We start from the raw sequence: 23,177 nt of genomic DNA on the forward strand, positions 1-23,177 counted from the left end.
TTTATCACACTCTACTGACCCCTAAAAGTAAACTCTAAAATTCATGGCTAACTTCCTCTCCCATTTCAACTAAACTGGGGAGAGGCTTATGCCTTTTTACGGGAAGCAGTGATGAGATATTCTTCTATGAAATAGTTAAAAATAACACCTGGAAGATTTAAAGTTCATGCCACCTGGCCACCATGTGGCTTATATTCTTAACACCATGAATTTAAAGTAGGGGAAATGCATCAAAAGCAGCTGAATGTGTGACCCTGATTGCCCCTAGTTTTGTGCAGCCCTGCACAGAAGAGGGAGCACAAAGGGACTGCAGACACCAAAATCTGGAAGTATGTGAAAATGCACTGGCTTCATATTGACTCAAGCACATAGGTTAGACATAGATGGTACTCTGAATGTGAACATAGAGTTCTAGGGCAGTGGTTGGAACACAGATTTTAAAACTCTAAAATATTTCTGTGAACTCTCTGATCCCATAACTGTGTTGTACAACTCTGGCTCCATGTCCAATTCCTGGATTTTCTGTTTGGATAATACGCAAAAGTCTAATTTACAAAGTGTATCCTAATCATTTGACATTTTAAATTGGTTTTAACCTGAAAATAAATGAAATTAGAATTGAATTTGGCAATATCATATTAATGATATGCAATATCTATTACCTGTAGTATTCAATGTGCATAATATTTCAGAGCCTTTGAACCGCATACCAAAATCTCCATATCACAAAAAGCAATTCCTCTGACATCTGAAGAGAGGGGACATCAGCACAGGCCCACAGGCACGTGGTTACACTAGACCCACAAGGTCCCACTGCCTCCTTCTCCCAGCAGAGGCCAGTTTAGATGGACAGCTGAATTCTTCTGTAGCCCTTCTGTCCCACCACATCGCTCTGGTGGCTGAGGGTCAGAGCACAGTGCCACTGACACAGTGCCACTGCTAATCCATAACTCACTGTGTGACACAGCAGCAGCAGCAGAGCAACTTCAATGGCTCATGCATTGCCCAAGGCTCTCAAGCCCCATTGGCCAGAGGATATGAATCATGAGAAGTTTGTGAGCTTGAGTCAGTGTTAGTACTCACTAATGAGCAATTTCCCATCTGAACACTGGGCAAAGGACAGGAGACATTCACTGTCCCAAAGTGTCCTGTAGTTCAGCCTACCCACAGAGGCTGCCTGGTCTAAAGGCTGGAGTAGTCACTTTGGTGGCATTACTTATTTAGAAAAAGCTCAAAGGTATTTGATAAGCCTCTCTGGCCCCCATCATCCCTAAGTTTGTCACAAGACAATTTTCTTCAATTCCTACAAGCTGTGGCAGTATGTGTAGCTTAGGTGACACTCCTATGCCAAGGTGCCTCAGGATGGTGCACAGTAGCCTACCTTACCCTCACTGCACAGCAAAGCTACATCACCTGCTGCAGCTGCTGCAATAATAAAGAACTGCTTGCCCCAAAGCATACTTTGATCTCTATTACTACTTTTTCTTTCTTTATTCAGAAATTTGTTTCTCTTTCTCCCAGATCTCTCCTAACTTCTATCTGCAAGAGTTAACTACAGAACAATTTAACTGTCCCTCTGCAACATTTTTGAAGCTATTAAAGCTTGCAGAGATTCAAAAAAGATAAGAAAATCTGGTCCAGAGAATGGGAGAACTGTTGAAATTATTGTGCAGTGTTTTGAAATTTTCCTTGGAAGAAATACATTGCTGAGAATACCAAATATATGTGCTGATTATTTAAGAACTCCCTGCTTATATATCTTTGCCCCTGCCAGTTAATACTTAGATTTTTTTTAAACATTGCTACTTTCTTGTTCAAATCATGTTAAAACTTAATTGGCAATGCTTCTTATTTACATATTTTTATTTACCCTATTTTTCTCTTCCTCCAGGCCAGCTGGGTTAAGCCATAGAGCCCCATTCCACTAACCTCAAAAACAACCCATTCCTTTTTACATCTTCATTTTTTTCCTGTTATTGTGCTGTTCTATCCTGTTGAGTTTTTATCCCTCTCCAGCTACCGTATAATTTTTCCTGAGCACCAGCATTACATAGGCTTGAATCTTGAGGTAAATGTAACAACTCCAAAGAGTTTGTACAGGTATATCTGTGTTCTGAGACCTTAAACTAGAAATGAACACCAAATTTAGATCAGATCAGTTACACAAATCAGCATTTTATTTAATTTTTTTTTTTTTTTTTTGCTGGTACCCTGAGTATCATAGTATCCTGTGGTGATATATGCAACCAATAGAAGCCAGTTATGTCTGTAATGCTCACTGTAGGTTAATAAAAAACCGAAGGAACACACTGAGATCTCATTGTCTCATCATCATCATCTGTGTCAGTGGTGAAGACCTGGTTGTAATTAGAACCCTTAGATCTTCTGAATGTTAGTGTTGAAAGGCTCTTTAGAGCTTTGGAAGGACTTGCCTGGAAGGATTTGAGAAAGATCTGGAAAAGAGTCCTTCCTCCCTATAGCTTGTTAACTAGTACCATTCTGGAGGGGATGTATTCCATATTGGTAAAAGTCTATACCTCCTGTTCTACCCAGACCTTTGAGTGAATATTAAAATCCTGGCTCAGCCACAAAGGGAAATGGTGAAATTCTTAAAAACATATCAGAATCCACTGGCATTTGATGAGCAAAAGGCTTTTTCCTGAGCAGAAAAAAAAAGTAATTACTTTAATAGAATGTTACATCAAAAATCTAACATAGGTAAAATGGTTACATGCAAAACCTTAAGACATATGATAGAAGGCAGGGACCCACACATACACAAGTAAAATTAGTATGTTTTCTTATTAAAAAGCTGCAGTTTAGCTCAGCCCAAGTTCTTTGTGTCTTTTGTTTTGCAAATATTGATTACAAATGGCTTTTCCCTGAAGAATGCTTGACAATGCTTGATCATTTATTTGCCTTCCAATATTCTTCAAGGCCAAATGAATTAGCTATCTGTTTCCCTGAGTTAAAAATCAAAATGGTTCTGTCTTGGCTCCCAGTAGCCAAGTTGCAAGAAAGATGCTGCCTGACCTAAATGCCCTCAACACTTGGATCAGAAGAAAGAATTTTAGATGCTGACCACAGACTCACCAATAAGTATTTGTAGGCTGAACATTTAGTTGGATTTGTAATGGCTGAACATGGATTTGCCTCCTTATAATTTGTCTTTCTGTCTATAATTTCCGTTAACATTTTCTGTTTGTCAGGTAAAGCATTAGCATATGGTGCCCTATAACACATTTGTCACATAGTGAGGCTAATGAACACAGAAGTACTTTATCAACTTCATCTATTGTGCTTTTACCAGTTGATAATTGCCATAATGGGGCATTTCTTATTTTGATCTTGCAAAGCATGAAGTCCCATTACACTGATACACTAATCTGGGCTATCAGTCCCTGCTCACATCAATAACTGCAAACTTTGTTCCAAAATACTTTGCCCCAGGCTCTTTTTCTTCCTGTGGTTTCTGCTGCTTCCAGCACGCCAGTTGTCTGACTCCCACACCTTTGCCAAACCCCTCCTCCTCTAAGATGTACTCCTCCTGTGAGTCCATCATACACAGCTGTGTACAGCAGAAAATGATGCTGTTTGCAGAACAACAAAAAAATCCTCTCCCACCACAGACTGTAGAAGAGCAAAGAGTGGGTATAAAAAGGTCAGCTATTTTAAAGCACTTAAAAAGATGATGAAAAATGTCTCTCCTTCAGATAAATCTAGAAACCATAGCTAGATGCTTGATAGAAGAACCCTTCATAATAAAAATATTTCCAAAACGTTTTTGAGTCTTTCTTCCCATGCTACCCTCTGCTACAAACTTTTTCTCTATTCCAATTTTTCTGCATTTGGATTAGAGTCATACAATAAAATTAAGTCGTATAACATATTTAGTTGCTTAACAGCAGTCTCTATCTATGAAACTCAGCCTCATCTATGAAAATGTATCTTTGCAATTTGCAAAGTTGGTAAGATGCTTACATATTCCAGAGAAAAACGCAGTTCAGTGACTTCAGCAGCTACTATTAGGCATCTGCTGTACAAGTGACACAGTCACTGCATAAAACAATCAGTCCAGCTGGCCAGAGTTCCTACGTCCTTTGGACACGGTCTTTGATGAATAGACCCTCTTATTTTTCATCTCCAATCTATTATTAATAACACTCTCTGTGATCATCCAGACACAAAGAATTAAGACAATAACTCTCTAAGTGAGTAACAGAGCCGTAGCTTGCCCAGTGGAATAGCAGCCATTAAGCTTCTGCCAAAAGACCATTGCTTCAGACAGAAGGATGAGCAATTGCCATACAGGCTGGAAAGTGTTCATACGTAGTATATTAAGCTAAAACATTCCCTTTTCTTGGGAGTTCCTTGTGGTAGCACCAAATGCATCAATTAAATTACCAAATGAAACACATTTCAATATAGAACAATATTAATTTAATGTAACTGTCTCTGTTGTAGCAATAGAACAAGAATATAAATTAAAGTTTTTGTGTATGATAATCTTCCTACAGACAAGCTTAATGAGAAGGAAAAAAAAAAAGTCAAGGTAGATAATATTTCTGTGTCACTGAAACAACAACAAATTCTAGAAACTAACTTCTTGGGATAAGGAGGGAGATACAAAACAAGAAACAATTTCCTTGTCAACAAGCTTTCATTTATCCCACCTAACTTTGGACACTGCAGGCAGCTCAGAATAACATTCTGCCAGCCTCACACTGAAATGCTGCCTCTGTCACTCTGCAGTGTTGTGGTTTAACCACAGCCAGCAGCAAAGCACCACACTGCTGTTCACTCAATCCCTCACAGTGGTGGGGGGAAGAGAATGGGAAAAGTGAGAAAACTCAGGGGTTGAGATAAACAGAGACATTTTAACAGATAAAGCAAAAGCCACACACATAGGCAAAGCCAAACGAGGAATTCATTCACTGTTTCCCACGGGCAGGCAGGTGTTCAGCCATCTCCAGGAGAGCAGGGCTCCATCACGTGCAAGGCTTCCTTGAGATGACAAACACCATCACCGCAAAAGTCCCTCACTTCCTCCTTCTTCCTCCAGCTGTTTATGTGAGCATGATCTATGTGGTCTGGAATAGCCCTTTGGTCAGTGGGGTCAGCTGTCCAGCTGTGTCTCCTCCCAGCTCCTTGTGCACCCCTGGCCTCCTCTCTGGTGGGGTGAGAATCAGAAAAGGCCTTGGCTCTGTGTAATCTCTGCTCAGCAATAACAAACACGTCCCTGTGTTATCAACACTGTTTCCAGCACAAATCCAAACCACAGCCCCATAGGAGCTACTATGAAGAAAATTAACACTCCCCCAGGCAAAACCAGTGCAAGTGCCTACATAGAGAGGGAATGCTCGCAGTGCTCTCATTAAGGATTGCAGTTGGGAGCTAGGACAGGAGCGGTCACAACGCGGGCATCACGTTGTCATGCAGAGAGGGATGATGAATGCAGGCACAGGCACCTGCTGAGGTCTCTGACTTCCTGACAGCGTGCACAGCACGCCCGCTGCTGTTGGACAGCCCCGACACCATCACACACCCCATCCTTTTTTTGTACCGTATCCATCCGTTTAGGACCAGCCATTAAACTGCCATTCTTCATGCATAACTTCATGCTGTTTTCCCTTTCAGAAAGTGACCTGTCAAAGGCAGGAGTACACTGCACAACAATCATTTCTTGCCTGCATTATTTGAACACATGAAGGAAATACAGTTTATCGGCTGGAGAAATCAGAGTTTCAGCCTTCCAAATTTCATATCCTCTTCACATGTGTTCTGTGTATATTTCCCTCTTTATAGCTTTCACTACCCTGTCTTTTCAAAACTCATGAATCCTTTTTATTTTGCTCACCAAAATGTCAAAGTAATTGTTTTACCACAGAGGAAGTTTAAATATGGAACTAGCACAAGGCAACACCCAAATTCAGAATGCATCCTGAAACACAAAGGCATTAGACTCTGAGATACGTATCTATCCACAACATCCTTCTCGCAAGTATCTCAGCCGAAGTTCTGCATCCGGTCCGCAGAACTGCAGTGCTCTCCTGACCCTCCCTAAATTGTAAGGAAACTCAGGTCTAGATTTAAGCTTTACACCCAATCATGTCTCTTGTTAAGAGAACAGAAATATTACGGGCCTGGTAGTGCCCATTTTGAGTTGTTCTTTCACTTGCGAATGTAGGGAAAACAGATTGCTAGACTGCAGTTACAAGAGGTGGCATATGATAAGAATGAAGGCTGTATAAAACGTTCATAATTAATTTACCTAAAAAAACTCCCCAAACCTGTACATTTTGTATTTTAACCTCTCATCCAAAGAAAATACAATGTTATTCAATGAGATAGTCAAACTTCAGGAACTCTCTCCTGTGCTTTCAAAGATTTTTTTCTGAATAAGAATGATGACCAGAAGATTGCTCAATGAATCCATTGATCTATCTTCTGATACAACTTCTGCCCTGAATGTACGTCTTTTGGTCAGATTCCCAGACTGATCTAAATAATCTCACAAAGCTGCATCCCTTAAACTTTTAAATATTCAGTGGGGTTGTACCAGTTGATGGATGATGTAGAAGTGATTTCAGGTTTAGGGACTGACACACCCCTAATAGTTAAATACCTTTATTCTTGCCTTCATGTTTGTCACTTATCCTGAAATTATCCTTAATATAACCCAGATCAATACAGAACAAAAATGAAGAAGCTTGCATTCAGCATTTTACTGGAATTGAGCCCCTATACAAAGTGTTTGTTTTCCCTCCTTTGTTTGAAAAAATGCCTTCAGGGAAAGATACATTCTGACTATATTAATCCTTATTTATTTAGGGGAGGGGGTTCATTTATTAGTAATAATTAACTACTATTAAAAATACTAATATAATTATTCCTTATAAGTAAATTTTAAAGTATTATGAGTTTACACTCTTAAGTCTTTATAGGAGGCAGAGTTGCATTACAAATAGTTGCTGACAATTTTACCTATTTTAGCTCTTTTTGCCTGCAATTTTATAATTTTGTGTATCTAAGCAATTTAGACACAGCTTCTGGTTTCTAGATATTATTTTCATTCTTCTTCTTTTTTTTTTTTGCACTGTACAGGCCTCTTTGGCATGCACCTAACCTAGGAGTGCACTATCTATCAGGTTCTCTGATTAACACATACTGCTCTTGACAGTGCCTAGCTGAAAATAGTCAAACTCAGCTTTTAATCATGTGTTATGAATGTTATGGATGACTTTCAATTCTTAATGCACAGTTGCAATAACTTTTGCCTTTTAAACACAGCTTATAAAATTTCTTATATACTCTCTTGACGCAGAAGCTAGATTTATTTCAAAATTGGTAACTTATGACTGGTTCCATTGATTTTAAATATAAAAAGACATTGTCCAAAACTAGTGAGGTTTGTAGATGTAAAACAAACATTCACTGTAGAAATGTCAGATAAGGAATTTGCTGAAAATATAGGACTCCTGCATAAGAAGAAACAAGATTTAACATTACTAAAGTCCATATCTAATGTTTGACTAACATGTTGACACATGCAATATATTACTTATCTGATGTTGTGTGTCTTACAGGTTAAAGAAATGTTCCAAGAACTTTGAGGTGTGCAGAATTATGTACACTAGTCACAGCTCTTACAGTTCTTACTCATGATAAGGTTGGTTGTGGAGCTCTTGTGAAAATCTGAACTAACGTGTCTGAAATAATTAAAAAAGCTGAAGTTTCAGACTCACTGGAACAATAAGTTCATTTTTAAAAAGTTATCTCACAAGTTTGTTTAAATTATTTTATTTAAACAGAGAAGTATATAGGGTCAGGATTTTTCCCATGTCAGACTGATGAAAAAAATTTGATATCTTCAGCAGAATTTCGTCAGAAGTGTAAAATATTATTGGTATTTAGCACTGAAACCCTTTCAAATAGCTCAATCTTCATGCTACTTAGAGAACAATGGTTCTAAAAATATCTTTAGCACCTCCCTTTTTACCTTTCTTATTAAACTATGTCAGAAAAGAAATGGCACTTTCATCCATGTGAACAGAGAAGCCTACATAATTTCTTCCAATATGAACAGTTAATCTACAGAAAAAAAAAATTACTTTTTCATGTCGTCCTTTTTCAAAGTTTCTAAAGTGCCATAATTAAAAGCATATCAGTATGTCAGCCTGAGAATGTTTATACAGCAGAGTCAAATTGACAAAAACTACTCCCTTTATCTGGCTCCAGGCAAGAGTTCTTGAGCCCTATTAAAACAGAGGCAGGAACATACATTCATTTGGGAAACCTACCATGTTCAGTAGTGAGGACTTACACTGCAGAGACAGGGGACTGGGATGGAGCAATGTTGCAAGTTTAAGCACTTTTTTCCTCTCAGTCAGTCTTGCTACACTGAGAAAGGGCAACCACACAGTTGCCCAACTCTAGGTGAAAGGCTTAGTTTCACTTTTTTGTAAATCCTCAAAAAAAGTAAGTCCTTGCCACATGCATAAACAGGGGAAAGAGCCTAACACTTTACCCATTCCCTGCTCCTCTTTGTCCTTTCCTTTCTCTTTTCTGTATTCACTATTAATAACAAATGGACAAATGGACCGTGGACTGGTTCAGCTCTGGTGAGAGCTCTCAGGATGCAAGGGGCAACCGCTGCCAAGTGATTAATTTCGAAACGGAAATTCTCCTATGAACACTTTCTGTAAGAGACTGACTGAGTTTTGCTGCCAAGTGAAACAGGCCAGTCCCATATTTATGGCATTTTTGTAACTCCTTTCCTTCCCAAACACATGCTAGCAAAATACTAGCCGTGATTTCAGTTAAGAGAATGTGAGGAAGGGGAAATTAAAGATGTTTTCTCCTGCTGTTTTGACCCAGATTGCTAACATTTCATTCTATGAGCTCATTTTAAGTAAGCTGAATTACACTTATGAGATATTATTCTCCTTTTTTCCTTATTTTTAATGTAACAATTATATAAAACAGTAACTTCACGTATCATCTATCAAACCAAATGTGAATCAGTAATTTTACTGACTGTAAAGTAGAGCACTTCAGAATTCCACCAGAGGGAGCCAGTGCGATTGAGAACTTGAAAAGCTAGGTTCCAAAAGAAAAAAAAAAAAAAAAAAAAGAAAGAAAAATTCAAACCCAAAAACACTTAGGGAAAGATCATTATCCTGCGAAATAGCAAAATAGCAGACTGAAAAGAAATAAAGACTGATCTTCAAAAGCATGGTGTTTGTGCCTTTTGAAGCAAAATTCTTCACATGCAAAATAACACATAATGGAGATCAATAACATAAATTAAAATGTTATTTTAACCATGCTTATTTTCCCCCCCGGGAAGTGCACTATTTTGCATAACACTGCACTTTAACAATCCCTTATTTTGATCGTTTATTATCACCCTGACAATGTTTCCCTCCATATTTTGCCCAGCACCAATTCCTCAGCCTTTTTCTCATCTCTTAAAATGGGCATCTCCAAACCAGTGGCTGCAGATCACCATCTCCCCCAAAGCAGCTGGGACAAAGCTGTGACTTTGCAGGTACAATGTCCTGTGACTCTGCCTAGCAATCTATTTGGTATCTTTTCTTTAAACACTTTTTCTTTGATTTTACTAGAATTAAGAGTATTTTGGCGATTGTCAGGCAATGTATTGCAAAAACACAATAGAGTTAAGATCTGATTTCAAGTAGCTGTGCTCTAAGCACATACTTCTCAATAGTTTCTCATTTTTTGTTTTGGCTGTTCAACTGATTTTAAATATTCATCTCTTGTTTCAAATTTAAAATGTGCTGTGATCGATTTCTGTACCCTTTTTTTAAGTGTTAGGCTTTTTACAATTGAGCAGGATAGTTAACCAGCAATCACATCTGGAGTCACCCATGGTGAATGCCCATATTTGGTTTTCTCTGCCACTGATAACTTTGGAAATGCCAATTAATTTTTCTAATGGCTTTTTAATATTTTATTTTATATCATCCTCCTTTTTCCATCTGCTATATCTAAAAACCTATCCACTTCCCCTCTGCTGCTCATTCACCCACCAAAAATTGTGTCAGTAGCCAAAGAAGCCAATCTCAGCTGTGACAGGCTGAACAGGACCAGCAGTTTCTTTGAGCCTTTAGGTCACTCTTTTGCACTTCCATGACTTAGATAAGACATAGAGCATCTTGTTTTTTTTTTTTCCTAAGGAGATAGAGTCAAACAAAAACAAAGCGGGAGGGGAGAGGAAGGATGGTGAAAAAGAAGACAAAAAACCTTCCAAGTGGAGAAGTCAGGAGTAATAGTACAATATGTGGTAAAGACAAAAATCAGCTTCTGAAATGAGAATTATGCCTTACTGGTTTTTACTACTTATGAGAACCACTTGCTATTTCTCAAGGTTTTCCTGTGCATATGGATTACTGCAATCATTGGAGTACACCCCTAAGTAAGGAAAAGAAGAATGTGGTTTCCATGCCAATGTGGGTCTTGTATCCTAAGAAAGGAGAAGGGATGAAACTATTACCACCCTATGAAGCCAGAGTTTTGTCTAGAAAGGGAGCTGTTCTTCTGTTCCCCATGCAGAATACAATAAAGGTGGAGACTGGAGGACCAGGGATGCACAGTGAAGCATGTACTACAACAAATTGCTAGAGTGCTGGCAGCTTTGACCTAGTTTGGTTGTTAAAATAAGTAAGTTGTCAACTTTGCCTTTTGCTAAGACTGTTATTAGCACCTTTGGAGTTTTTAACATTTTTCTTTTTTATTTTTCCCAAAATATTCATCACATTCCGAAGCTCTTCTCTAGCTGAACTCCTCAAGCAGGATTGCTAACAAAAATTACACTCTTTATATAAGCTCCATTAACTCATATACCTTGTAGAAGATTCCAAACTGTCATTTGTTATGCTTTCTACTTCGTGTTCAATGTTCCCCCAGACAAAAAAATGTACTTGATGCACTGTGATGTTTCAGTATCTGCTCACAATCCTGCTTTCTCTTTCAGCTCCAGTGTTTTCTAAACTCTGAGTTTTGTGTGCCCATCAATATATTTTTCAGTGATGCATGCCTTTCTGTCATGCTAGAAATTCCCAAAAACTTTACAAAAGCAGCAAAACATACAGGAATTTCCCTTTATACTTTCACTACACATTCTGACAGTGTTTTTAAGGTCAGCTCAGTTTACCTTGTGTTAACTACTAGATAAAAACCAATTTCCATTCATTTTTGCCTTTGCACCCTGATTTTTCTTTGCCCTCTGATTTTTCAATACTACAGCAGTGCAATCTTTCAAAGTTAGAGAACAGCAAGCACTGTTTAAGATCTGGAACATTAGTACATTCTGAAGTGGCAGAATGTTTGGGTTTTTTCCCTGCCTTCTGCAGGGCCTTCCGTATATTTTTTATTTCATACCTTATGCAAGCACCAAGGTTTTGGTTATAACAGCAACTCCTCCCTATGCTCATCTTTGGTTTCATTGTCCTGTTTCCCCATTGTAGTAGTTTGGCCTGCACTTGTCCATGAGGTCTTTACTGGAATGCATGAAATTGTGATGATTTCCAAGTTAAATTCATTGCCTATAGACTCATTTATAGTTTTGCAAAACCAGTAGGTTTAAAATCTCCCCATGCTCTTCACAGTAGAACTAATTTCCTTGCATGTGCCTTTATCTGCGATGCTTCTTCCTGTATTACTTTCTGTGGGTTTGGCTATTCCATATTTTTCCTCTCCCTACACTTAATTTAGCTTTATTATTATCCACTATGACATTCATGATTCCTTTTTTTTTTATTTGAGTGACAGTTGCTTACTTCTAGAATGGATATGATGTGAGTCAGTCTTGATTGTTATATTATAACTGCATATTAGAGTATTTGATTTTTTTCCACCTTTGTCCCTAGAATTTTCCTTCATAGGCATTATGTGACGAGTACATTTTGAGGCTAATCATTGACAATTTCAAGATTCTAAGAAATGCCTTATTTTAAAGCAAGTCAGACCAATAGTGAAATTTTTGAGTCTACTGCAGTCTTTCATCACAGCTAGAAAGTTACAATTATACTTGTAGTCATTTCGTAGACGTACTGCGGTATCCAGACCTACATTACAACAGAATACTCAGATTAGTACACAATCTATTTGGATTTTGGGGTGTTCCTGACGTGTCTAAAGACTTTGCTGCCTAAACCCTTTTTTGAGATTACTCTGAAACAATATATCTCATAAACAAAGAGAGGTTTATTCTGAACATAAACTTAAATCTTCTTTGTTTTAATTACAAAGTCTTATCCTTCTATTTATAAGCAGGACCTCTCTAAGTTTTTGCTATTGTAAAGTTGGAATTATTAATTAAAACCAGCCAGCCTCTACTTTTCCCGGCTTTCATTTTCCAATTTTTATGGTATTTCTTTAGTACATTTGACTGGCAATCCCTTCTGAGGACAAGTTTGCATTTTATAGGACCACACACACACGAGAATGCAGATCCCCTCTGAGGAGTTTATTCTTATTGGAAGCATCCACTGGATGTAAACCGTGCTATAAGAATAGAAATGGCCAGATACAACTGTTCAACTTTTTACCTAAACAGAAAATGCAATTCAGCATGGGCATTTCTTGTCTATTTAATTTCAAAACTCTTAGGCCATAAATATTCAAGCCCTGAGATTTCTCCAACAAGTTTTTAAAAGGCTCCATTTATTAGACAGTTCACATGACTCAACACGGAGGGGAAGCTGCCCAGCTGTGTGGCTGCTTTTAGTACTGAATAACCTATGCTAGGCTAATAGGGGAAAGCCCCTTAAATCTCTGCTCCCACTAATCCCCCGCACTGATTTACAGTGTCACTGTCCTCTTTACCCAGAATTTTTTCAGCTCTTCAGCTGTTCATTTCATGCAGGATGCCTGATCACTCCTCCCCTTAAGAGATGTAAATGGATTTTTCTAATAACTTCTTAAACTTCATTTTAGCTAAAACAAAATGCATTAGTACAGAAGGAGATCATTGAGCCATACAAACCTCACTACAAACCCACTACACTGGACAGAAACTGTATAAGGCCAAAACTATACAGAAAGAAGCCCTGTGAGTTAAGATGCCATTTGATAGCTCATACATTCTTACTGAAAAGATCCTTAAATCTTGTGCCTTGAACTTCACAGAACGAGGGTACAGACAAAAATTAAAAGGAAAATAAAACACAAAGAGCAGAGGGAGTGTTGGATATGTGCAAATGGGCAGGAAGAAGAGCATACAAAATAGATATGAAGATTAATCAGAACCAAATATCTTCAAGTTGCAGCATCTGTTCAGGATTGTGACATCCTAAAGACCACACCAAGTAAAAGGCTTTCCTCTCCTTCTAGGATTTGTGTTTTTTCACTGATTGAAAAGAATTAATTTCTGCAGCTACAGGAGGCTCCATCACTGATCAGTGATGCACCTCAACATGCCAATAACAATGTATGTTACTTGCCAAGGCAAGTAGGCATCAGCAGGTGGATGACATGGAATTGAGGGAAGCAGCTGATTCCCTCACGGCCAGGGCTGTTGTTAGCTGTTGCATGTGATGTCATGGCTTGCCTCAGTCACCCAGGTCCTTCCCCAGGTGTCAATCACCTCTCCTTTCCCCCACCCTTGGCCCCTGCTGGGCACTGTCTATCAACCCAGAAATTCCAGAGGGCATCGAGCAATTGGCAGGTTCAAAGGATGCTCTCCACCCCCTGGGAGGCCATTGGCCCACCCAGGTGTCCCTCTCACCTGAGACCCCCTCCCCCATGCCTGGTTGGTGCTCCCTGTGTTCCCTCCCCTGCCCCTCTGCCCAGGTAAAAGGACAAGCACAGCACGTTGTTGGGAGTTCTGTTGGAGCTGTTGCAGGATTGAGAAGCCACGCGGCCCAGAATAAAAACTCTGGATTAAAAACTCTTCATCAGGACCCACTCCTTCCTTCACCATCGCCTTAAAGGTTTCTCCAGCTCAGGGAGCCCTGAGGAGTGACCCCCTCAAAGAAAGCTCCAGCCATAAGCACTGGAGCTCGGGACATGCCTGGACTTGTCCCCACGTGCCCAGCTGTGACCACAGGTACTGAATAGCATCTCTGGGGAGAAAACACCACAGGTGCCCCCATTTGGCTCAGCAGCAGGAACCAGGCAAGCCAAGGCACATCCTGTTCAGTAATATTGTAAAATCCAATAGTTAGCAGGACTCTGAAAGGCTGGGGATGTGGGCCAGTATGAATTTCTTCCAATTCAGTTAAGGGGAATGTAAAGTCCTGAACCTTGGCTATAATAACCCAAGCAGCCAGGAGCTGACTGACTGGGTAAACAGCAGCTTTACAGAAAAGGTCTCAGTGCACAGCAAGGGCAGCCTTGAGTGAGTGGTTGCTCTTATAGCAATGAAAATTAGTGATCCACTGGGGAATACCAGTAACAGTCTAGCTGGAAGACCAAGGGAAGTGATTACTGCCCCATCCCTTCTGGCACTTGTGGCTGCCTATGGAGAGCTGAGCACAACCCAGGGCAGGGGGAAAGAAGAAAGATACCAACAAACTACAATGAGCCCAGTGAAGGGTCACCAAACAAATAGAGAGCTGGAGCATGTGACAAACAGGGAGACACTGAGAAAGGTTGGTTTGTTCAACCTGAAGAACAGGAGGTTACAGGGTGATCTGACTTATGTCTTCAGCTACCCGTTGGGAGGGAATAAAGAAGACGGAGGCAGACACCTCTTGGAGGTGCATGGCAAAATGATCAAGTTGCAACACAGCAAATTCCAAGGAGGGGAGTATGTGGAAATTCTTACCAGTGAGGGTGGACAACCTGTTGTGGCCAAGAGGTCATGGAATTTCCCATCCATGTCGAGATTCAAAACTCATCTGGACATTTTGCAAGACGACTTCAGCTAAGCAAGCTGAAGGGGAGGTAACTATTATCCAGCCACAATGATGTGCTAGATGGAGCCCTGCTCCTGCCTATGGCTCTTAGAGGTGACATCAACCAGTCATGGTTTAGCAGCCACTAGGGACAAGCTAAACACAGAGCTGATGCAATGATGAGGAAACTGTGCAACAAGATGGTTAGAACTGGACACATGAAATAGCTGCATGCAGATCCTGAGGAGAAGATGGAGCCTCCACAGATCTCGGAGCATTGGTCGTAGTTCCCAGTACCTGCTTAGCATTTGCATGTCTCTGTGACAAATCAACAAGGAATGTATCTGCTCTGTAACTGCAAATCATTGCAGCCTCATAATAGTCCATCCACTTCAAATCAGCCCTTTTGCTGTGCTGACTCACACCTCCATGTCTCTTCTTGCTCCCCTTCTTAGGTATTTTTGGGCTTCTTGTTTGAGGTACATAAAGATGTCTGAAGCTCAGCTCTCTGACCACAAGGGTTAATGAGCAGAAGGAACTGAAAAATTGCAGGCAAAAATATCTAAACTAAGTGTGTGTGGTCCTATAAAATGCAAACAGGCAATGTTTGATCCACGAGAAAGTCTCCCAGCTTCAAGCAAACAATTAACATCTTTTGAATTAAATTTGAACATGCACAGCAAGTGCAGACCAGCCTGGAAACACTGGTTTTGATCCTGCTCTGGGAGGTTTAAAGCCTATCACCAGATCACAGCCCTACAATATGGCTCATTACACTACACCTAAAGTATTGAAATTGTTACGAGATTGTGGTTGTTATGTTTCACTTTGCAGGACAAAATTTAAATCTGTTGCATTCACTGAGAAACACATTCAAATGTTTAAATGAGCAGGCCACTTCTCAGAAATGCATTGTTTACAGGACACTTGTATTTAGAAGTCTGCATAAAGGAAGATGTTTGCTCTTTAGCTATGATTAGCTGAAAAAGCTAAGCTGGGGCTCATTTATGCAAATACTAGCAGTTGTGGGGCCATCAAAAGAGAACACCATTTGCTTGTTTATTATGTGGTGTTAATTCTTCATCTCAGAAGTCAGCAAATTAAATATAGTTCCTTGTCTGTCACTGTCATACAAACTTACAACCATGTTTCTGCTGACCGGGTCAGCATCAACCAGATGGTCAGCCCATGTCCTTCTGCCTTTTACTCTCAAATCTCAAAGTAGCTGGTTTCCATTTCCCTCGTTCCTTTTTTAGCTAGGTAAGGAGCAGGTGCTCCGGTTCCTTAACCTCAAGGACTGCTGACTCCAGCACTTCTCAGGTTCCCGTAAAAAAAAACTCTGCGTGAACGAGATGCAGAACTACAAACGCAAAGACACCCGAGCTGCCGGTGCTGCTCCGCTCCCCCCGCCTCCAGCCAGGCACTTCCCTCCCGCGGCAATTTCCAGGGATCCGTGCCTGCAGCTCCGCGGCGGGACCGCAATGGGGCGCGTGTGTGCGGAGCTGTCCTTGTCGCCGTGAGCCTGTCCCTGTGGGCCTCTCGGTGTCGCCGTCCCCCGCCCTGTCCCCGCTGCTCTCCCCGCGCCACCCGCGCACGCGCCCCGGGCGGGGCGGGAGGGGCACCCGCAGGGGTACACGTTGCCTATGGCTCCTCGTTAGTATAGTGGTGAGTATCCCCGCCTGTCACGCGGGAGACCGGGGTTCGATTCCCCGACGGGGAGAGCTGCGCTTGCGCAGCATTTTTATTGCCCCGCCCCGCACGAGCCGTTTACGCCGATCGGCGGCAAAAGGCTCCGCCCGCATGCTGGAAAAATTTTACCGCGGCCTCCCCGTCGGGGAATCGAACCCCGGTCTCCCGCGTGACAGGCGGGGATACTCACCACTATACTAACGAGGATCTGCCTTACAGGGGTATCCGCCGAACAGCTTTTATGAGCAGACCCGCACAGCGACTTTCCTGCTCGCTGATTATAAATGCTGCGCTGTGGGCGGAGAGACAGTAAAGGCGACCTGCGGCAGCGGGAGTATGGACCCACGAGCCCGCGTAGGGCGGCAACGGCGCAGGAGGCGAGCTCGGCACCACCAGGGAACGGGAGCGGAAGGCCCTTGCTGCTACGGACCACTAGCGGGGGTGTGGGTGGGGAGCGTTAACGTGCTTGCGCGGGAAGGCGGTAACGGAACAGTGCCGGAGCAGAGGGGCCGGCGCAGGGGTGCGGCGGCGTCCGAGCAGGGTCCGGGGCCGTGCCGGCCTTTGCCGCTCCCCGCTCTGTCCCTCCGGCGGAGGGGCTCCGCTGCCAGCGGCCCGCGGCGGCCGAGTTGTAAGGCTCTGCCGGGAGATACTGAACAGGACCTCGTGGCGCAACGGTAGCGCGTCTGACTCCAGATCAGAAGGCTGCGTGTTCGAATCACGTCGGGGTCATTCCCCTTTTTTCCTTGCCTTTTTTCCTACCGCCTTCCTCGCGCAGGAAACGGAGGAACGTTATTTATTGTTAGTTGGTTTTTTATGTTTTCCCCTGCAGCTTAGGGTCTCCTCTTTTGTTTGAGGCTGAGAGGGCAGCGCGACACAGAGGGCTCAACGAGGGTCAAGGCCCATTGGATAAAATTGGTATGTCTTTGTGTGTACAGGACTGATTACACGCTTAAACACAAAAGGCAAGAACATGTCAAAGGTTTATTTTTTTAAGGCAGCCGACTGCGTGGAAATGATGAGAAAACTTCGGAAAGTTGTATAGAAAGAGTAACTTTAAATTTTAAACGGGACAGAGGCCCCAAAAATGGTAGATACCATGTTTTCAGTACAGAAATTCACATAACAAGGAGTAAAAGTAAAGGCAGAGGCAGCAAATGGTCTGATGGAGCCAAGAGTTCAGAGAGATCTACAGACCCCTGCAGAAGAATGAAACCCTGACAGGGAGAGAGAGGGGACCAGGGTGCTGGTGGGGGGGAACCCTTGAGGGTGATGGGGTTAGGCTGTGGAAGAGAATAGTTTTCTCTGAGTAGCTATTTCCACATGCTGAGGTTCACAGGTGCCCATAGCAGAAAGGCACAGAGAGGACTTTGCTTTGATTTAGACATGACATAGCAAGTCTTAGAAATAATACTTTAGTGATTTAGATGGACTGGAAAGTTTGACACTTGATGAAATTTAAATGGGAGGAAAACAATAGTTTGTCAGGAGCCTGAATTGAGAGAGAATGCCAGAGATACAATTCTCACTTCGTAAGAACTGATTATTAGTGTTGTAAGCCATAGAAGAAAATGAATACAGAAGTCTAGATATCAGATTCAGCAGACTCAACAAATTATGTGGGGGGTTATTAAACCAAATATATTGGCTTTTACAGGCTATTATCTGTTCCATATACTCTTAAAACCTTTGAAATACAGAAATTCTGGATCTTCCTTAAGTGATCTGTTGTAGTGCTTTGCTGTTCTTACAATTACAAAATTAGCATATGTAGTTTAACCATGATCTCTCTTTTGCCTTGACTTAAATCCAGCCCTCATGTCATTGCACTGGAGAACAGTTTCTCCCTTCCTTTTTATAGGTACTTCTTACATATTTGAAATTTGTTATGCCTCTCTATAGATGTTCCAGCACAACAGACTATGTTTGCTGGGCCTCTGATTATTTTATCACTTGCCTTTGGAGCCTTTCCAAACAAGCTGCATTTTTACGCGCTCAGAACTGGTCACAGTATTTCAGCTGACTCAGATTTTACCAGGTCTGAATGGACAAGGAAGACTGCCTTGCATGCTATGCTGACAGGAATTCCATCTAATGTGGTTAGTAGTCCTTTTTATTTTTTTGTCTAATGCACAATCTGTCAGATGGATGCATTTTGCATGAGATGCATAATCTGTTAGATGTTTCCTGGTCCCACACAGCATCTTATCTCAGCCTCACCACCCACCAGGGAGCTGGATGTAAGAAGCAGTACCAATCTGTTTGCATTCCTGTACCTCTGCCAAAGCAGGTGCCCCGCTCTAAACATTCCAGATTGTTGCCAGACAATATCTCTGGCTTGCAGTAAGGGTAACAGCTGCTTATAGGAGTCAAAGTTTTCAGAGTGAGGTTCGCACTAGTATACCTGCCATGTGCAGCTTGTCCCAGAACAGTCCATCGCTGTCAGTGCATTTCCCTCCTTCCACTTGGATCACATCTTGCAATGGCATGCAGCAGCTGCCAGCTCAGCATGCAAATCTGGTGGCACAACTACGAGATCCAACACAGGAAAAGCACCAGGAGCACACGGCCTGGGACAGGATAGAGAGCAGGATCATCCCCTTTGGCAGCAACCACAAATACTAGTGGTTCAGTTTAAGATTTTGTCAGCTGTTCTTTAGGGGAACAGGTCACTGTCCCTAAATCAAAATCATCTAGTGATGTTTCAAAACTAAATGAAAGAATTAAATGTGCCTTAGCTATGTACAAACCCTCCTGCTCAATTCCCTGTTGGTGAAGTGGGGATAATAGTTCTCTTTGACCTTACAGATGTTTTGTCAGGTTGACTCCATTAATTCTGAGCCATCCAAGTATGCCAGTGGGTATTTGTCTCTCACCAGCATTTCAACAGCCCATGTGCTTCTGTACTTTTTGTCAAAGCCAAAACCAGTCTCTTCCTGACTTTTAAATACTGCATTTTGTAACCTGTCTGTTCTCTTAACACAGATTTTTTTCCTTATGGAATTGTTACTAGCTAAATATAGACAAAAACTTAAATCCACTTAAGCTCCAAAAAACAGTGGAGCTGAAATAATAGCTTATATATGGTAAATATAGCTTCTGTCTGTGTTTGACAGAAATAAATATCCAAATAATTATGGTTTGGAAATGATTCAGTGTAGGAAACCACCCTGAAAACTGTCCATTTAATTTCTGCCAGCATATTAAGTAAGAGCTGACACTCCTCTTTTCAATCCTTGATGGTATAGGCCTTCGACTACCATAAGATCAGCAGTAAGACATTTCAAAGCAGTTGTACAAATTTCTTTCCTTGCCTGGGCACAGCCATACAGTGCTGGGCATCCCTTTATTCACCTGTTTGTTCACTGTTTCAGGTGACACAGGCAGAGCAGCATTCCCAGTGGCTGCCAGCTCTGGAACTGCTCTAGAAGCAATATGCTCCGTGATACTAAGGCATGCTTTCTTTCTTATCACTTTTCCCTTTCTACTTCAAAACCAGACATTTCTAATGAGAAAACTAGAGTTATTAAAAACTCGCCTAGTTTTTCTAAATTAATCAAGATTGTGGAAAAGAAATAATTGATTCCAGAATGTATAGTTATGCTGTGCTATAATGATTAGACAACTGCTTATTTTATTTCTAATAAAGCTTTCCAGTTTCTATTGCATTTCTCAAAGGGAATATCATTTTCATAGTGAACCCTGCCAAGACTGAATTAATACTTCATACAGCTCTTTTACATTTCCTTATCAGCTCAGTCTAAGACAAGAGCATGTCTGTAACACTTGCTTAAATGCCTTTACTATGAATTTATAGTCTTTATGTTATCTATTGTGAGACAAATTAATGCAAATTATACATCTATACTTCATTATTGGCCATTTTCCAGACCCTCCACTTAATTTAGGTCACTTTTTTGAAAGCACATATATAGAAAAATCTTTTTTTTCAGCATACTGCAACAAACTATTTGTCTCATTTTTATGGGTGGTAGGGGTTAGAAATCACAAACTTAGGGAAACTCAAGACAGAAATCTGAGACAGTTTAAAAGGTATTCAGTGTTTTCATGTCAAAGATGAATGTATGCTAGAAAAATCTCTTTCTCACGCTCAGGAAAGCTAAGAAATTCCAGACATTTGGTAGGGTCCTACAAAGGAAGGATTTTTGGCTTCTCCTTTCAGCATATTTCACATTTTTAGGCAAGCTTAGAGCACTTTTTTAGCCACCGGAAATGGCCATGGTATCACAACATTTTCATATTTTTTCCTAACCTTTGCTTTTGTCAGCATTTATACTGACAAGTGGTAAACTGTAACTCCCTGTGTCTCTGGTAGAGGCAGGTATTCTGGTCTTTGAAAACCAGAACTTGCAGTTAGGGATAAACATTCAAGTACTGGAAAGCTTCACAGAAAGCATGGTAAAACAACACTTCCATGCTCTAACCTTTACACAGCAAATTACTGAATAGGCATATAGACCAGAGACTGCATATTTGTGGGTTTTTCCCCCCACTGTAACAACATTAGGAAGATTTTTTGAGCTCATTCATAAAGAACTCGTTCCCTTCATCCCTTTGACTGCTGCCTTATACTACAAAACGTGACTTCCTTTTTCCTTCAAACAGAACAAACAATGAAGGTGCAGATCCTCTGCCGTATTAAGGTCTAGTTGTGGTGACATCTGCAGGTTCCAGTGTCAATTATCACGTATTTGCACATTTAGGTGCTTTCTTATACTACTTTCCCTGTCTTTACCTTGCCTGGAAGATGGTCCCAAAGTGCGACAGTAACAAGTGTAGAACCAATAAAGGACAGCTTTGTGCCAAGGACTGTTTAGGGACTTGGCTTCCCAGAGAAGTCTATTGCTGCAAAGAACAGTGACACTGAAGTACTAGATCATGCTTCTTTAGGTTTGGCTGCTTTGGCAGCAACTAGAGGTAACCAGTAAAAGAGTTCCGTGTCAGTGCAAGGCAGTTACATCAGGGTAACAACATAATAGAGAAAGTAATTCACAACAAATACACTTTTTTCTTTACAGTTGGGGAAAATAACTTTCAAAACTTTAATGGACTGTAAATACGAACTTTAAGCAGTATTAGTCAGAGCCACAACTTCAGTGGCTCCACAACAACTGGAGTTTGAACAAATAGCCAAAATATATAAGTTTCTGCTATCTTTATGCTTCTATGCCAGCTTCATCTGACAGCAAAAGCAGCAAAACACAGAACCAAGATAAGACAAATTAGCCCATCCATTTGTTATGACCCAAGCTGAACTGTCAGTGTAACTGTAGGGATTTACAACTTCATACTGCATTCCTGTAGGGGTTTTTATGCCACACTTAATGCATTAAAACCAGGCCTACCATCAGTGTACTTAGATTTCAAGCTCAGCAGTTGTACTTCCTTCCACTCCTGAACTGTCACTCAGCAGCACCAGCTGTATTGCAGAATCTGAACAGTACAGTGAGTTGTGAATTGCACCTGCACTAAGAAGTACTGTCAAAAAACAAGCTTCAAGGCCATCCTACCATTATTGTCTTTGGGGATGTTAGATAGTGACTGCATCAACTTTTTAGACTGTAATTTCACTATTAACTTTTGCTAAAATTTCCCAGACCCAGTTTCCCCTTATGCTGCTTTAAAACATTCTAGACTTTATATGAGTTAAAGTTGTTGTTTTTTACATTAGTATGATAGCTAAAGAATCTCTCTAAAGTATGCTGTGCAACCCATTCCATATCTGGAAAAGAAGCAAATTCTTAAAGGTAGAGGAAAGACTATTTTACAAGCCACCTAAAAGCTTTTCAAGGTGAAAAATATTATCTATGTTTTAAATTAGTACTATCAAATTTGAGTAGGAATTAAATTTCCTTTAAGCATTTGCAAAACACCTGTCATGTAATACGCACAAACGTGGTAAAATTTTGGGTAAGATATGCTAAAAAAATAGATAGAACCATCTAATTTGTTCTATTCAACCTTAAAAGCAAGTTATAGCAGTCAATCCATATTGATACACTACTTTTTGCTGTGCACATGAGTGGTGTCAGTGGAGAAAGATGTTTCTACCCACTGTTCAGTCTCATTACCAAACCAACTGAACAGGTTAAGTATGTACACCAAGAACCGAGCGCTTTCAGATCCAAATTATAAAGAATTTCAGATGACTGCCACCTCACAGAGCTACTAGCACAACAAGGTAAATTAAATGCCCCAAGCTAAGCTTCTCCCTCCTCTTAATTACTTTGTTAAGCCACACCAATTCTTCAGTGGGAAGCGTCAAGCTTCCTGTGGGTGGGTCCTTGATCTGTCTCGAAATTACCTACCACAAAAAATAATCCTCATCACCTTCATCCAGCTGATACTGAGGCTGTGGTAAGGTAAATAGGAACAACAGGCACCAGGACAGCTCCATGATGGAGCACACAACAGCAGTGGAAATCTCTTTCCCCAGCAGCAATTTGGAACTCTTTCTAGAACACAAAGAGTAGGTGCAAACACCAATAATCCCGTTTCAGGTCTATGACTTCAAATTAAAATAGCCACATTTAAATTCTTATCTCCGGTATACTGAAGGCAGTTCTCAAAAGCATAGGATATGTGCTCAAATGTACACGGAGCTTTCCC

The 23,177-nt window shown here is 41.0% G+C and overlaps 3 non-coding genes across 3 annotated transcripts; 2 read left to right on the forward strand and 1 right to left on the reverse strand.

Moving 5' to 3' along the window:
- The first annotated feature begins 16,509 nt into the window (after positions 1–16,509).
- On the forward strand, positions 16,510–16,581 carry TRNAD-GUC. Its single transcript has one exon. It is a non-coding gene; the product is annotated as a tRNA-Asp (tRNA).
- A 104-nt stretch (positions 16,582–16,685) lies between these two features.
- TRNAD-GUC lies at positions 16,686–16,757 on the reverse strand. The gene has a single exon. It is a non-coding gene; the product is annotated as a tRNA-Asp (tRNA).
- Positions 16,758–17,207: 450 nt separating this feature from the next.
- TRNAW-CCA lies at positions 17,208–17,279 on the forward strand. The gene has a single exon. It is a non-coding gene; the product is annotated as a tRNA-Trp (tRNA).
- The last annotated feature ends 5,898 nt before the right edge of the window (positions 17,280–23,177 follow it).

This window comes from Onychostruthus taczanowskii, unplaced genomic scaffold, assembly GCF_017590055.1.
Source record: "Onychostruthus taczanowskii isolate IOZ18803 unplaced genomic scaffold, ASM1759005v1 scaffold31, whole genome shotgun sequence".
NCBI classification, from domain to species: domain Eukaryota; kingdom Metazoa; phylum Chordata; class Aves; order Passeriformes; family Passeridae; genus Onychostruthus; species Onychostruthus taczanowskii.